Below are 12,512 nucleotides of genomic sequence, written 5' to 3' on the forward strand. Positions count from 1 at the left end.
ATGCGTTCTACAATATATGGTATCATTAATCAAAGTCCCAGCAATACCCTTTTCAACTAATACCTAAAGAATACATTATATTCCATGTCTCATCTAACTTGGGGAGCAAAAATAAAATTACACCATGCCAACAGCATCCCGTATTCCCAAGCGGTCACCCATCCAAGTACTAACGGGACCCGACATAGCTTAACTTCCGGGAGCTGACGAGACCGGGTGAGTTCTATGTGGTGTGGCCGTTGACATCAATTCAGTCGCCATTACCCGACCATATTCGCCTCTAAATCTAGTTCTAATGCTTGCTTACTTTCTGTTCGAAATACACACCAACCTTAGCCAAACAAACGAGGACATATAAGTACATTTGTCAATGGACAACCGAATATAAAATTTGATAATATTTCCAAACGCCACTATTTTTGGCTAACTGTCATTTTTAATTTTCTCGTTCCGGGGATGTCCGATCAATGAGCCAACAATCCAAGTGTCATAAGGCTAACGATTGCTTCCCTTACTTAGCTTGCGTTGCATAAGGATCTCAGAGTCAGAGAGATTAGATAGAGCTGCCCGAAGAAACCACCAACGTACAAGCCTCTCGGCTGTGCCGTGCGCTTCGCGCTTTACTTAGCTTGCGTTGCATAAGGATCTCAGAGCCAGAGAGATTAGATAGAGCTGCCCGAAGAAACCACCAACGTACAAGCCTCTCGGCGTACAGCCGAGAGGCTACTAGACGTCCTCCAACCTCTTTGTTGCTGAAAGATATTTGAAACGCCGTGCGCGAAGCGCACGGCACAGCCGAGAGGCTTGTACGTTGGTGGTTTCTTCGGGCAGCTCTATCTAATCTCTCTGGCTCTGAGATCCTTATGCAACGCAAGCTAAGTAAAGCGCGAAGCGCACGGCACAGCCGAGAGGCTTGTACGTTGGTGGTTTCTTCGGGCAGCTCTATCTAATCTCTCTGACTCTGAGATCCTTATGCAACGCAAGCTAAGTAAGGGAAGCAATCGTTAGCCTTATGACACTTGGATTGTTGGCTCATTGATCGGACATCCCCGGAACGAGAAAATTAAAAATGACAGTTAGCCACAAAAGACAGTGACGACAAAAGCTCTGAACGATAATTAATCATGATTAAATAACAATAACTAAAAGAATGCAATACGATCATAAAGTCATGACACATCCTCAAATTGACCAACCTCACTTTCACAATTTATTTTGCCATACAAGCAGATGATTTAAGGACACGAATACCTGGAATTATTATTAAGATGTATCTCTTTAGATTTTCAAGAATTTAAATTTGTTTTATCATCTCAACCACTCTGAACACGCTAGTTTCCTTCCGCTATTTCACATGGATTTAACGGAAACGGTCCTCAATGACTGTGTTTGATGCTGTCGAGACAGCTACACTCACAGCCTGTTTCACGCTCAGAAACCAGCGTCTTAACTCGTCATCGTGGGTTGAAAGGAGACAAGTTTCTGGTGGGAAACAAGTCAAGATATACTACAGAAATGATCCTGTGAAGTATGATCTTAAATGCAATGTTATTTTGCAGAACTCTAAATAAGGTTTGTACGATCAATGAGCTTTGGCGTAAATTACAGTGCATAGATCGATATTTCGGAATATTAAATTGAGATTTGCAATACTTGACGCACACAGTACATACATTGTCAGGTCTTGCATTTTGTTCATTTATTGAAACACCGAGAAGCTCTTTAATAGTTATAGAACAAGTGACGAGACCAATTTTGGACACAATAAAGAATCCGCGTGCTCATCAAATCAATTTATTACAGTAATGTATTATCGATTGAGAGCCCATTTATCAGCTGGGTGTTTGGCGTGCACCTATAATCCTGCTTCGGGGAGGCTTGGTAGAGTGGATGGCTTGAGTTTAGGAGCCCTGTTTCGTGATACCGCATGTTGATCAGGTGCCCGCACTAAGCTTGACATCAGCATGGATCTGCTAGAGGAATCTAGTAGGTGCAGGTTAGCTAAGGAGGAGCGTAGTGGGTCAGGAGGGAAACCTAGCAGCCAAAAGTTCCCGTGTTCGGCAGTAGTGGGATCGTGCCAGTGAGTGGGCGTCATGCAACAGCCTCAACAAAATAGCCAAACCTCTATCTTTTTTTTTGTCGTTAAAACTACCGAGATCAAACAAACATGCGTTCTACAATATATGGTATCATTAATCAAAGTCCCAGCAATACCCTTTTCAACTAATACCTAAAGAATACATTATATTCCATGTCTCATCTAACTTGGGGAGCAAAAATAAAATTACACCATGCCAACAGCATCCCGTATTCCCAAGCGGTCACCCATCCAAGTACTAACGGGACCCGACATAGCTTAACTTCCGGGAGCTGACGAGACCGGGTGAGTTCTATGTGGTGTGGCCGTTGACATCAATTCAGTCGCCATTACCCGACCATATTCGCCTCTAAATCTAGTTCTAATGCTTGCTTACTTTCTGTTCGAAATACACACCAACCTTAGCCAAACAAACGAGGACATATAAGTACATTTGTCAATGGACAACCGAATATAAAATTTGATAATATTTCCAAACGCCACTATTTTTGGCTAACTGTCATTTTTAATTTTCTCGTTCCGGGGATGTCCGATCAATGAGCCAACAATCCAAGTGTCATAAGGCTAACGATTGCTTCCCTTACTTAGCTTGCGTTGCATAAGGATCTCAGAGTCAGAGAGATTAGATAGAGCTGCCCGAAGAAACCACCAACGTACAAGCCTCTCGGCTGTGCCGTGCGCTTCGCGCTTTACTTAGCTTGCGTTGCATAAGGATCTCAGAGCCAGAGAGATTAGATAGAGCTGCCCGAAGAAACCACCAACGTACAAGCCTCTCGGCTGTGCCGTGCGCTTCGCGCACGGCGTTTCAAATATCTTTCAGCAACAAAGAGGTTGGAGGACGTCTAGTAGCCTCTCGGCTGTACTTTCTGTTCGAAATACACACCAACCTTAGCCAAACAAACGAGGACATATAAGTACATTTGTCAATGGACAACCGAATATAAAATTTGATAATATTTCCAAACGCCACTATTTTTGGCTAACTGTCATTTTTAATTTTCTCGTTCCGGGGATGTCCGATCAATGAGCCAACAATCCAAGTGTCATAAGGCTAACGATTGCTTCCCTTACTTAGCTTGCGTTGCATAAGGATCTCAGAGTCAGAGAGATTAGATAGAGCTGCCCGAAGAAACCACCAACGTACAAGCCTCTCGGCTGTGCCGTGCGCTTCGCGCTTTACTTAGCTTGCGTTGCATAAGGATCTCAGAGCCAGAGAGATTAGATAGAGCTGCCCGAAGAAACCACCAACGTACAAGCCTCTCGGCTGTACGTTAAAACGAGGACATATAAGTACATTTGTCAATGGACAACCGAATATAAAATTTGATAATATTTCCAAACGCCACTATTTTTGGCTAACTGTCATTTTTAATTTTCTCGTTCCGGGGATGTCCGATCAATGAGCCAACAATCCAAGTGTCATAAGGCTAACGATTGCTTCCCTTACTTAGCTTGCGTTGCATAAGGATCTCAGAGTCAGAGAGATTAGATAGAGCTGCCCGAAGAAACCACCAACGTACAAGCCTCTCGGCTGTGCCGTGCGCTTCGCGCTTTACTTAGCTTGCGTTGCATAAGGATCTCAGAGCCAGAGAGATTAGATAGAGCTGCCCGAAGAAACCACCAACGTACAAGCCTCTCGGCTGTGCCGTGCGCTTCGCGCACGGCGTTTCAAATATCTTTCAGCAACAAAGAGGTTGGAGGACGTCTAGTAGCCTCTCGGCTGTACTTTCTGTTCGAAATACACACCAACCTTAGCCAAACAAACGAGGACATATAAGTACATTTGTCAATGGACAACCGAATATAAAATTTGATAATATTTCCAAACGCCACTATTTTTGGCTAACTGTCATTTTTAATTTTCTCGTTCCGGGGATGTCCGATCAATGAGCCAACAATCCAAGTGTCATAAGGCTAACGATTGCTTCCCTTACTTAGCTTGCGTTGCATAAGGATCTCAGAGTCAGAGAGATTAGATAGAGCTGCCCGAAGAAACCACCAACGTACAAGCCTCTCGGCTGTGCCGTGCGCTTCGCGCTTTACTTAGCTTGCGTTGCATAAGGATCTCAGAGCCAGAGAGATTAGATAGAGCTGCCCGAAGAAACCACCAACGTACAAGCCTCTCGGCTGTGCCGTGCGCTTCGCGCACGGCGTTTCAAATATCTTTCAGCAACAAAGAGGTTGGAGGACGTCTAGTAGCCTCTCGGCTGTACTTTCTGTTCGAAATACACACCAACCTTAGCCAAACAAACGAGGACATATAAGTACATTTGTCAATGGACAACCGAATATAAAATTTGATAATATTTCCAAACGCCACTATTTTTGGCTAACTGTCATTTTTAATTTTCTCGTTCCGGGGATGTCCGATCAATGAGCCAACAATCCAAGTGTCATAAGGCTAACGATTGCTTCCCTTACTTAGCTTGCGTTGCATAAGGATCTCAGAGTCAGAGAGATTAGATAGAGCTGCCCGAAGAAACCACCAACGTACAAGCCTCTCGGCTGTGCCGTGCGCTTCGCGCTTTACTTAGCTTGCGTTGCATAAGGATCTCAGAGCCAGAGAGATTAGATAGAGCTGCCCGAAGAAACCACCAACGTACAAGCCTCTCGGCTGTGCCGTGCGCTTCGCGCACGGCGTTTCAAATATCTTTCAGCAACAAAGAGGTTGGAGGACGTCTAGTAGCCTCTCGGCTGTGCCGTGCGCTTCGCGCACGGCGTTTCAAATATCTTTCAGCAACAAAGAGGTTGGAGGACGTCTAGTAGGCAATATCCAGTAAAAAATACGTTCCTTCCATTTTCAACTAATGCCAAAATAATACATTGTAGTCCATGTAGTATCACCCATCTTGGGAAGCACTTCAATTCAATTGGATTCACAAAAATAAAATAATTCCATGCCAACAGCATCCCGTATTCCCAAGCGGTCACCCATCCAAGTACTAACGGGACCCGACATAGCTTAACTTCCGGGAGCTGACGAGACCGGGTGAGTTCTATGTGGTATGGCCGTTGACATTAAACTAGACGCAATTACCCGACCATATTCGCCTCTAATCTATTACTTGTGCTTGAGATTTATCTTTTTGAAATACACACTAATCTTACCAAAACCACCGAAAAACTATCAGTTTGTCATTTTACAAATGTTGTCAGTATGTAGTAGTAGAATATCTTTGTTTCCGCATACAGACGTTTTTAATTTTTCATTTATTCAAAGTGCCCAATCAGAAGACCGGGCGTTAAAAAAATAAGTCATATAGACTCATCAATGCTCCTAACCACGGAAATCTTTAGTAAAAGGCGAAAGATTTATCCGGGTATTGATTAGAAACCAGAGTAAATAACAGTGGTATGCCTTGTATTTATATTCATTTCAAAATTTTGAAGTGCGCTTGTAAGGTTTTTTTTCGAAACATGCGTTTACATATCAAAATCCTTGTGCAATTCTTTATCAATGGGTACAGTTATTTTAAAGTAAATATCATGTATAAAGCTCGTTAACATGTTTTTGAACGAAACAGTTGTGCGCAGTGTTATTTTTGAAAAAAATGAACGATCTTTATGGTACAAGCCCAACACGTAGGTGGTGGGATCAGATGTTTACCCCGACATTCACCCTACAGCGGTTAACAATTTATTGAACTTCCCCTTTAAACATGGTGGAATCTTTTCACCTTGTCATTTGGAATCACCTTTTCAAATATTTTCCCCGTGTTCACAATGTTCCAACTGACTGATATTAATGGCCTTCAGCGAACGAATTAATCAGCCTTGTCTGACGTGCAATACCAACTAAATGGAAACAAAAATCACTTATACGATTTCACTTTCACCGTTTAATGTTATAAACACACTATGCAACACTCCAATTTTTCTAACTGACTGTAATTTTTTTTTTCTTGTACGCTGAAATGCTCCTGATGGAGCTATCAAAAATTGCCGACGACAAAGATTATTTCACTTCATCGTGGCGGGGTATTGGTTAAAGTTTTCAACTAGCAATAATCACACCTCGGGAGACCCTCATTGGTTATGATATTGCCACTGCGCAAAGCTAAATTATAATCAGAAAAGCAAGTCTACTTAAGCATTTGCTGAATTCGTTCTGCTTGGACGTGTTGGACCAACAATTTCGTTCAGAAATATTCATTTAGATTACCCTAGGCAAATTTTAATTTCCATCTCCCATTGGACTAATACCAACAGGGGACAGTTCATTACATACATGAAATAATTTTTGTCTTAATATCGGGTCAAATACTTGAAATTCTGTAAATGTGTATTTTTCTTCCATACATTTCAACAACTTCCTGCACACACAAAAAAAGGGAGGGGGAATTTCAGGTTTTCATTCCAAATTGTTTTTCACATTATGAACTATTGAAGTGAGCGAGCATTACTTTCCAACCAAACAAAATTTATAGTTAATCTGCGTGTTGACGTGAAAAATCAGTTTTCAGTGCCGTGACCAGGATTCGAACCTGGGTTACTACGGATTCATATCTAGTAGGTACCACAACGTAGGGTCCTAACCACTAGACGATCACGGCCAATCCATTGGCCATGATGATTTATATTAAAGTAGCTAAACATGAATTTCATTACTTTGTTGTTTCTTCCCAGAAAGAAAATCTGATGCTTCGCGTATTCCCAAGCGGTCAACCCTACCGTTTACTAACGGGACCAGATTTAGTTCAACTTCCGGCAGATGACAAGAATTTTTCTTACATTTATAGTGTGTTCAGGGAACGGCGCGAACGCAGTCCCCCACTACCAAAAATTGTACTCCCGAGTTAATCACATTTGGATTAATCGCAAGGGTCAGCCCATCCTTAGTGCAATGGAAAGGCCTCGCCCTGGAGGAACCACCTTGGTGATCATGGTTGCCTCTGAGCCAGGTAAGTATGATTGTGGATGCTTTTTCACTTTGTTTAATACTTTGTATACAGCAGAACAATATTGACAAAGAGTGTTCAAGTATTTGACTGACGTTTAGAGAATACCACCCACTTTCTTTCATCGACTTGAATTACGAACTCGAGCAAAATATAGTAAATAAAGCTCAGTATTTATTTCATGGTCTTGATCTTTGCAAATACTTTTCAAGAAACAAATTGCTTGTTTTTTTTCATTTGGTCGTCCAATTGGCAAATAAGAAAATAAGAAAATCGACTTTTCATATGAAAATACACGCATCTTCATATTTAAAAAAAAAACATCACATCGAAAGATGAACAGTACTAATTAGTTAACACAATCAAGTACGTATTTTTTTATGCTTTTCTTGATATTACGAAAAAAATACAATTAGAAAAAATTACAAACATGTCTACATGACAGTTTTGCAATTATACATGGTCTTTTATTATACGGTGCTAAGACAATTTCTGTTTTATTCAATATGTTCTCCCTCATAGAGGGTGAGCCGATCCCGGAGGTACTGCAATACCGGGTCAACCCGTGGCGGGAGCAGTGCAAGCACTGTATTCCCACCGTATGCCAAAAATCAGTTTAATATTCTGGGGTCCATTTGAACCCGTATCAGATATTAAGCTGATAAGAACAGATACTACACTTTGATCTTAGCCAAAAGGCCGAGAAGCGATAATGTTACAAGGATTACTGCCCAAAATAACCACTGAGGTTCAACACATTTCCGGTGGTGTACGAAGAATACTCATATCACTCAAAACATTCAAGAAATGCTATAAAATATTGAGTTGTTCATTTTTCCAGACGCGACCACTTGATGCTTATAAAGTTCATTTTCATTTGTTTTATTATGCTCATACTGTATTAAGGGAGATACAATTTACGCTGAAGGCGTTGCAAATTTTACTCTCGTTATCACACTAGGTCCTTTTTTTTCAGAATATGGCTTTGCCACGCCACCTGACGACAAAAGCTCTGAACGATAATTAATCATGATTAAATAACAATAACTAAAAGAATGCAATACGATCATAAAGTCATGACACATCCTCAAATTGACCAACCTCACTTTCACAATTTATTTTGCCATACAAGCAGATGATTTAAGGACACGAATACCTGGAATTATTATTAAGATGTATCTCTTTAGATTTTCAAGAATTTAAATTTGTTTTATCATCTCAACCACTCTGAACACGCTAGTTTCCTTCCGCTATTTCACATGGATTTAACGGAAACGGTCCTCAATGACTGTGTTTGATGCTGTCGAGACAGCTACACTCACAGCCTGTTTCACGCTCAGAAACCAGCGTCTTAACTCGTCATCGTGGGTTGAAAGGAGACAAGTTTCTGGTGGGAAACAAGTCAAGATATACTACAGAAATGATCCTGTGAAGTATGATCTTAAATGCAATGTTATTTTGCAGAACTCTAAATAAGGTTTGTACGATCAATGAGCTTTGGCGTAAATTACAGTGCATAGATCGATATTTCGGAATATTAAATTGAGATTTGCAATACTTGACGCACACAGTACATACATTGTCAGGTCTTGCATTTTGTTCATTTATTGAAACACCGAGAAGCTCTTTAATAGTTATAGAACAAGTGACGAGACCAATTTTGGACACAATAAAGAATCCGCGTGCTCATCAAATCAATTTATTACAGTAATGTATTATCGATTGAGAGCCCATTTATCAGCTGGGTGTTTGGCGTGCACCTATAATCCTGCTTCGGGGAGGCTTGGTAGAGTGGATGGCTTGAGTTTAGGAGCCCTGTTTCGTGATACCGCATGTTGATCAGGTGCCCGCACTAAGCTTGACATCAGCATGGATCTGCTAGAGGAATCTAGTAGGTGCAGGTTAGCTAAGGAGGAGCGTAGTGGGTCAGGAGGGAAACCTAGCAGCCAAAAGTTCCCGTGTTCGGCAGTAGTGGGATCGTGCCAGTGAGTGGGCGTCATGCAACAGCCTCAACAAAATAGCCAAACCTCTATCTTTTTTTTTGTCGTTAAAACTACCGAGATCAAACAAACATGCGTTCTACAATATATGGTATCATTAATCAAAGTCCCAGCAATACCCTTTTCAACTAATACCTAAAGAATACATTATATTCCATGTCTCATCTAACTTGGGGAGCAAAAATAAAATTACACCATGCCAACAGCATCCCGTATTCCCAAGCGGTCACCCATCCAAGTACTAACGGGACCCGACATAGCTTAACTTCCGGGAGCTGACGAGACCGGGTGAGTTCTATGTGGTGTGGCCGTTGACATCAATTCAGTCGCCATTACCCGACCATATTCGCCTCTAAATCTAGTTCTAATGCTTGCTTACTTTCTGTTCGAAATACACACCAACCTTAGCCAAACAAACGAGGACATATAAGTACATTTGTCAATGGACAACCGAATATAAAATTTGATAATATTTCCAAACGCCACTATTTTTGGCTAACTGTCATTTTTAATTTTCTCGTTCCGGGGATGTCCGATCAATGAGCCAACAATCCAAGTGTCATAAGGCTAACGATTGCTTCCCTTACTTAGCTTGCGTTGCATAAGGATCTCAGAGTCAGAGAGATTAGATAGAGCTGCCCGAAGAAACCACCAACGTACAAGCCTCTCGGCTGTGCCGTGCGCTTCGCGCTTTACTTAGCTTGCGTTGCATAAGGATCTCAGAGCCAGAGAGATTAGATAGAGCTGCCCGAAGAAACCACCAACGTACAAGCCTCTCGGCGTACAGCCGAGAGGCTACTAGACGTCCTCCAACCTCTTTGTTGCTGAAAGATATTTGAAACGCCGTGCGCGAAGCGCACGGCACAGCCGAGAGGCTTGTACGTTGGTGGTTTCTTCGGGCAGCTCTATCTAATCTCTCTGACTCTGAGATCCTTATGCAACGCAAGCTAAGTAAGGGAAGCAATCGTTAGCCTTATGACACTTGGATTGTTGGCTCATTGATCGGACATCCCCGGAACGAGAAAATTAAAAATGACAGTTAGCCACAAAAGACAGTGACGACAAAAGCTCTGAACGATAATTAATCATGATTAAATAACAATAACTAAAAGAATGCAATACGATCATAAAGTCATGACACATCCTCAAATTGACCAACCTCACTTTCACAATTTATTTTGCCATACAAGCAGATGATTTAAGGACACGAATACCTGGAATTATTATTAAGATGTATCTCTTTAGATTTTCAAGAATTTAAATTTGTTTTATCATCTCAACCACTCTGAACACGCTAGTTTCCTTCCGCTATTTCACATGGATTTAACGGAAACGGTCCTCAATGACTGTGTTTGATGCTGTCGAGACAGCTACACTCACAGCCTGTTTCACGCTCAGAAACCAGCGTCTTAACTCGTCATCGTGGGTTGAAAGGAGACAAGTTTCTGGTGGGAAACAAGTCAAGATATACTACAGAAATGATCCTGTGAAGTATGATCTTAAATGCAATGTTATTTTGCAGAACTCTAAATAAGGTTTGTACGATCAATGAGCTTTGGCGTAAATTACAGTGCATAGATCGATATTTCGGAATATTAAATTGAGATTTGCAATACTTGACGCACACAGTACATACATTGTCAGGTCTTGCATTTTGTTCATTTATTGAAACACCGAGAAGCTCTTTAATAGTTATAGAACAAGTGACGAGACCAATTTTGGACACAATAAAGAATCCGCGTGCTCATCAAATCAATTTATTACAGTAATGTATTATCGATTGAGAGCCCATTTATCAGCTGGGTGTTTGGCGTGCACCTATAATCCTGCTTCGGGGAGGCTTGGTAGAGTGGATGGCTTGAGTTTAGGAGCCCTGTTTCGTGATACCGCATGTTGATCAGGTGCCCGCACTAAGCTTGACATCAGCATGGATCTGCTAGAGGAATCTAGTAGGTGCAGGTTAGCTAAGGAGGAGCGTAGTGGGTCAGGAGGGAAACCTAGCAGCCAAAAGTTCCCGTGTTCGGCAGTAGTGGGATCGTGCCAGTGAGTGGGCGTCATGCAACAGCCTCAACAAAATAGCCAAACCTCTATCTTTTTTTTTGTCGTTAAAACTACCGAGATCAAACAAACATGCGTTCTACAATATATGGTATCATTAATCAAAGTCCCAGCAATACCCTTTTCAACTAATACCTAAAGAATACATTATATTCCATGTCTCATCTAACTTGGGGAGCAAAAATAAAATTACACCATGCCAACAGCATCCCGTATTCCCAAGCGGTCACCCATCCAAGTACTAACGGGACCCGACATAGCTTAACTTCCGGGAGCTGACGAGACCGGGTGAGTTCTATGTGGTGTGGCCGTTGACATCAATTCAGTCGCCATTACCCGACCATATTCGCCTCTAAATCTAGTTCTAATGCTTGCTTACTTTCTGTTCGAAATACACACCAACCTTAGCCAAACAAACGAGGACATATAAGTACATTTGTCAATGGACAACCGAATATAAAATTTGATAATATTTCCAAACGCCACTATTTTTGGCTAACTGTCATTTTTAATTTTCTCGTTCCGGGGATGTCCGATCAATGAGCCAACAATCCAAGTGTCATAAGGCTAACGATTGCTTCCCTTACTTAGCTTGCGTTGCATAAGGATCTCAGAGTCAGAGAGATTAGATAGAGCTGCCCGAAGAAACCACCAACGTACAAGCCTCTCGGCTGTGCCGTGCGCTTCGCGCTTTACTTAGCTTGCGTTGCATAAGGATCTCAGAGCCAGAGAGATTAGATAGAGCTGCCCGAAGAAACCACCAACGTACAAGCCTCTCGGCTGTGCCGTGCGCTTCGCGCACGGCGTTTCAAATATCTTTCAGCAACAAAGAGGTTGGAGGACGTCTAGTAGCCTCTCGGCTGTACTTTCTGTTCGAAATACACACCAACCTTAGCCAAACAAACGAGGACATATAAGTACATTTGTCAATGGACAACCGAATATAAAATTTGATAATATTTCCAAACGCCACTATTTTTGGCTAACTGTCATTTTTAATTTTCTCGTTCCGGGGATGTCCGATCAATGAGCCAACAATCCAAGTGTCATAAGGCTAACGATTGCTTCCCTTACTTAGCTTGCGTTGCATAAGGATCTCAGAGTCAGAGAGATTAGATAGAGCTGCCCGAAGAAACCACCAACGTACAAGCCTCTCGGCTGTGCCGTGCGCTTCGCGCTTTACTTAGCTTGCGTTGCATAAGGATCTCAGAGCCAGAGAGATTAGATAGAGCTGCCCGAAGAAACCACCAACGTACAAGCCTCTCGGCTGTACGTTAAAACGAGGACATATAAGTACATTTGTCAATGGACAACCGAATATAAAATTTGATAATATTTCCAAACGCCACTATTTTTGGCTAACTGTCATTTTTAATTTTCTCGTTCCGGGGATGTCCGATCAATGAGCCAACAATCCAAGTGTCATAAGGCTAACGATTGCTTCCCTTACTTAGCTTG

The 12,512-nt window shown here is 41.8% G+C and overlaps 13 non-coding genes across 13 annotated transcripts; all 13 read right to left on the reverse strand.

Annotated features, from left to right (window-relative positions):
* Positions 1-125: 125 nt before the first annotated feature.
* Positions 126-244, reverse strand: LOC124323101. The gene has a single exon (XR_006915346.1). It is a non-coding gene; the product is annotated as a 5S ribosomal RNA (ribosomal RNA).
* Positions 245-1,316: 1,072 nt separating this feature from the next.
* Positions 1,317-1,538, reverse strand: LOC124322540. The gene has a single exon (XR_006914820.1). It is a non-coding gene; the product is annotated as a small nucleolar RNA U3 (small nucleolar RNA).
* Positions 1,539-2,292: 754 nt separating this feature from the next.
* LOC124323102 lies at positions 2,293-2,411 on the reverse strand. Its single transcript, XR_006915347.1, has one exon. It is a non-coding gene; the product is annotated as a 5S ribosomal RNA (ribosomal RNA).
* A 2,585-nt stretch (positions 2,412-4,996) lies between these two features.
* LOC124323050 lies at positions 4,997-5,115 on the reverse strand. The gene has a single exon (XR_006915297.1). It is a non-coding gene; the product is annotated as a 5S ribosomal RNA (ribosomal RNA).
* Positions 5,116-5,318: 203 nt separating this feature from the next.
* On the reverse strand, positions 5,319-5,441 carry LOC124322939. Its single transcript, XR_006915191.1, has one exon. It is a non-coding gene; the product is annotated as a U5 spliceosomal RNA (small nuclear RNA).
* A 574-nt stretch (positions 5,442-6,015) lies between these two features.
* Positions 6,016-6,157, reverse strand: LOC124322746. Its single transcript, XR_006915013.1, has one exon. It is a non-coding gene; the product is annotated as a U4 spliceosomal RNA (small nuclear RNA).
* Positions 6,158-6,561: 404 nt separating this feature from the next.
* On the reverse strand, positions 6,562-6,651 carry Trnah-gug. Its single transcript is given in 2 exon segments — positions 6,562-6,596; positions 6,615-6,651. It is a non-coding gene; the product is annotated as a tRNA-His (tRNA).
* A 192-nt stretch (positions 6,652-6,843) lies between these two features.
* LOC124322117 lies at positions 6,844-7,007 on the reverse strand. Its single transcript, XR_006914469.1, has one exon. It is a non-coding gene; the product is annotated as a U1 spliceosomal RNA (small nuclear RNA).
* A 509-nt stretch (positions 7,008-7,516) lies between these two features.
* Positions 7,517-7,707, reverse strand: LOC124322268. Its single transcript, XR_006914613.1, has one exon. It is a non-coding gene; the product is annotated as a U2 spliceosomal RNA (small nuclear RNA).
* Positions 7,708-8,217: 510 nt separating this feature from the next.
* LOC124322541 lies at positions 8,218-8,439 on the reverse strand. The gene has a single exon (XR_006914821.1). It is a non-coding gene; the product is annotated as a small nucleolar RNA U3 (small nucleolar RNA).
* Positions 8,440-9,193: 754 nt separating this feature from the next.
* On the reverse strand, positions 9,194-9,312 carry LOC124323103. The gene has a single exon (XR_006915348.1). It is a non-coding gene; the product is annotated as a 5S ribosomal RNA (ribosomal RNA).
* Positions 9,313-10,275: 963 nt separating this feature from the next.
* On the reverse strand, positions 10,276-10,497 carry LOC124322542. The gene has a single exon (XR_006914822.1). It is a non-coding gene; the product is annotated as a small nucleolar RNA U3 (small nucleolar RNA).
* A 754-nt stretch (positions 10,498-11,251) lies between these two features.
* Positions 11,252-11,370, reverse strand: LOC124323104. Its single transcript, XR_006915349.1, has one exon. It is a non-coding gene; the product is annotated as a 5S ribosomal RNA (ribosomal RNA).
* Between the last annotated feature and the right edge of the window lie 1,142 nt (positions 11,371-12,512).

The sequence above is a fragment of the Daphnia pulicaria genome, chromosome 1 (genome assembly GCF_021234035.1).
Source record: "Daphnia pulicaria isolate SC F1-1A chromosome 1, SC_F0-13Bv2, whole genome shotgun sequence".
In the NCBI taxonomy this organism is placed as follows: domain Eukaryota; kingdom Metazoa; phylum Arthropoda; class Branchiopoda; order Diplostraca; family Daphniidae; genus Daphnia; species Daphnia pulicaria.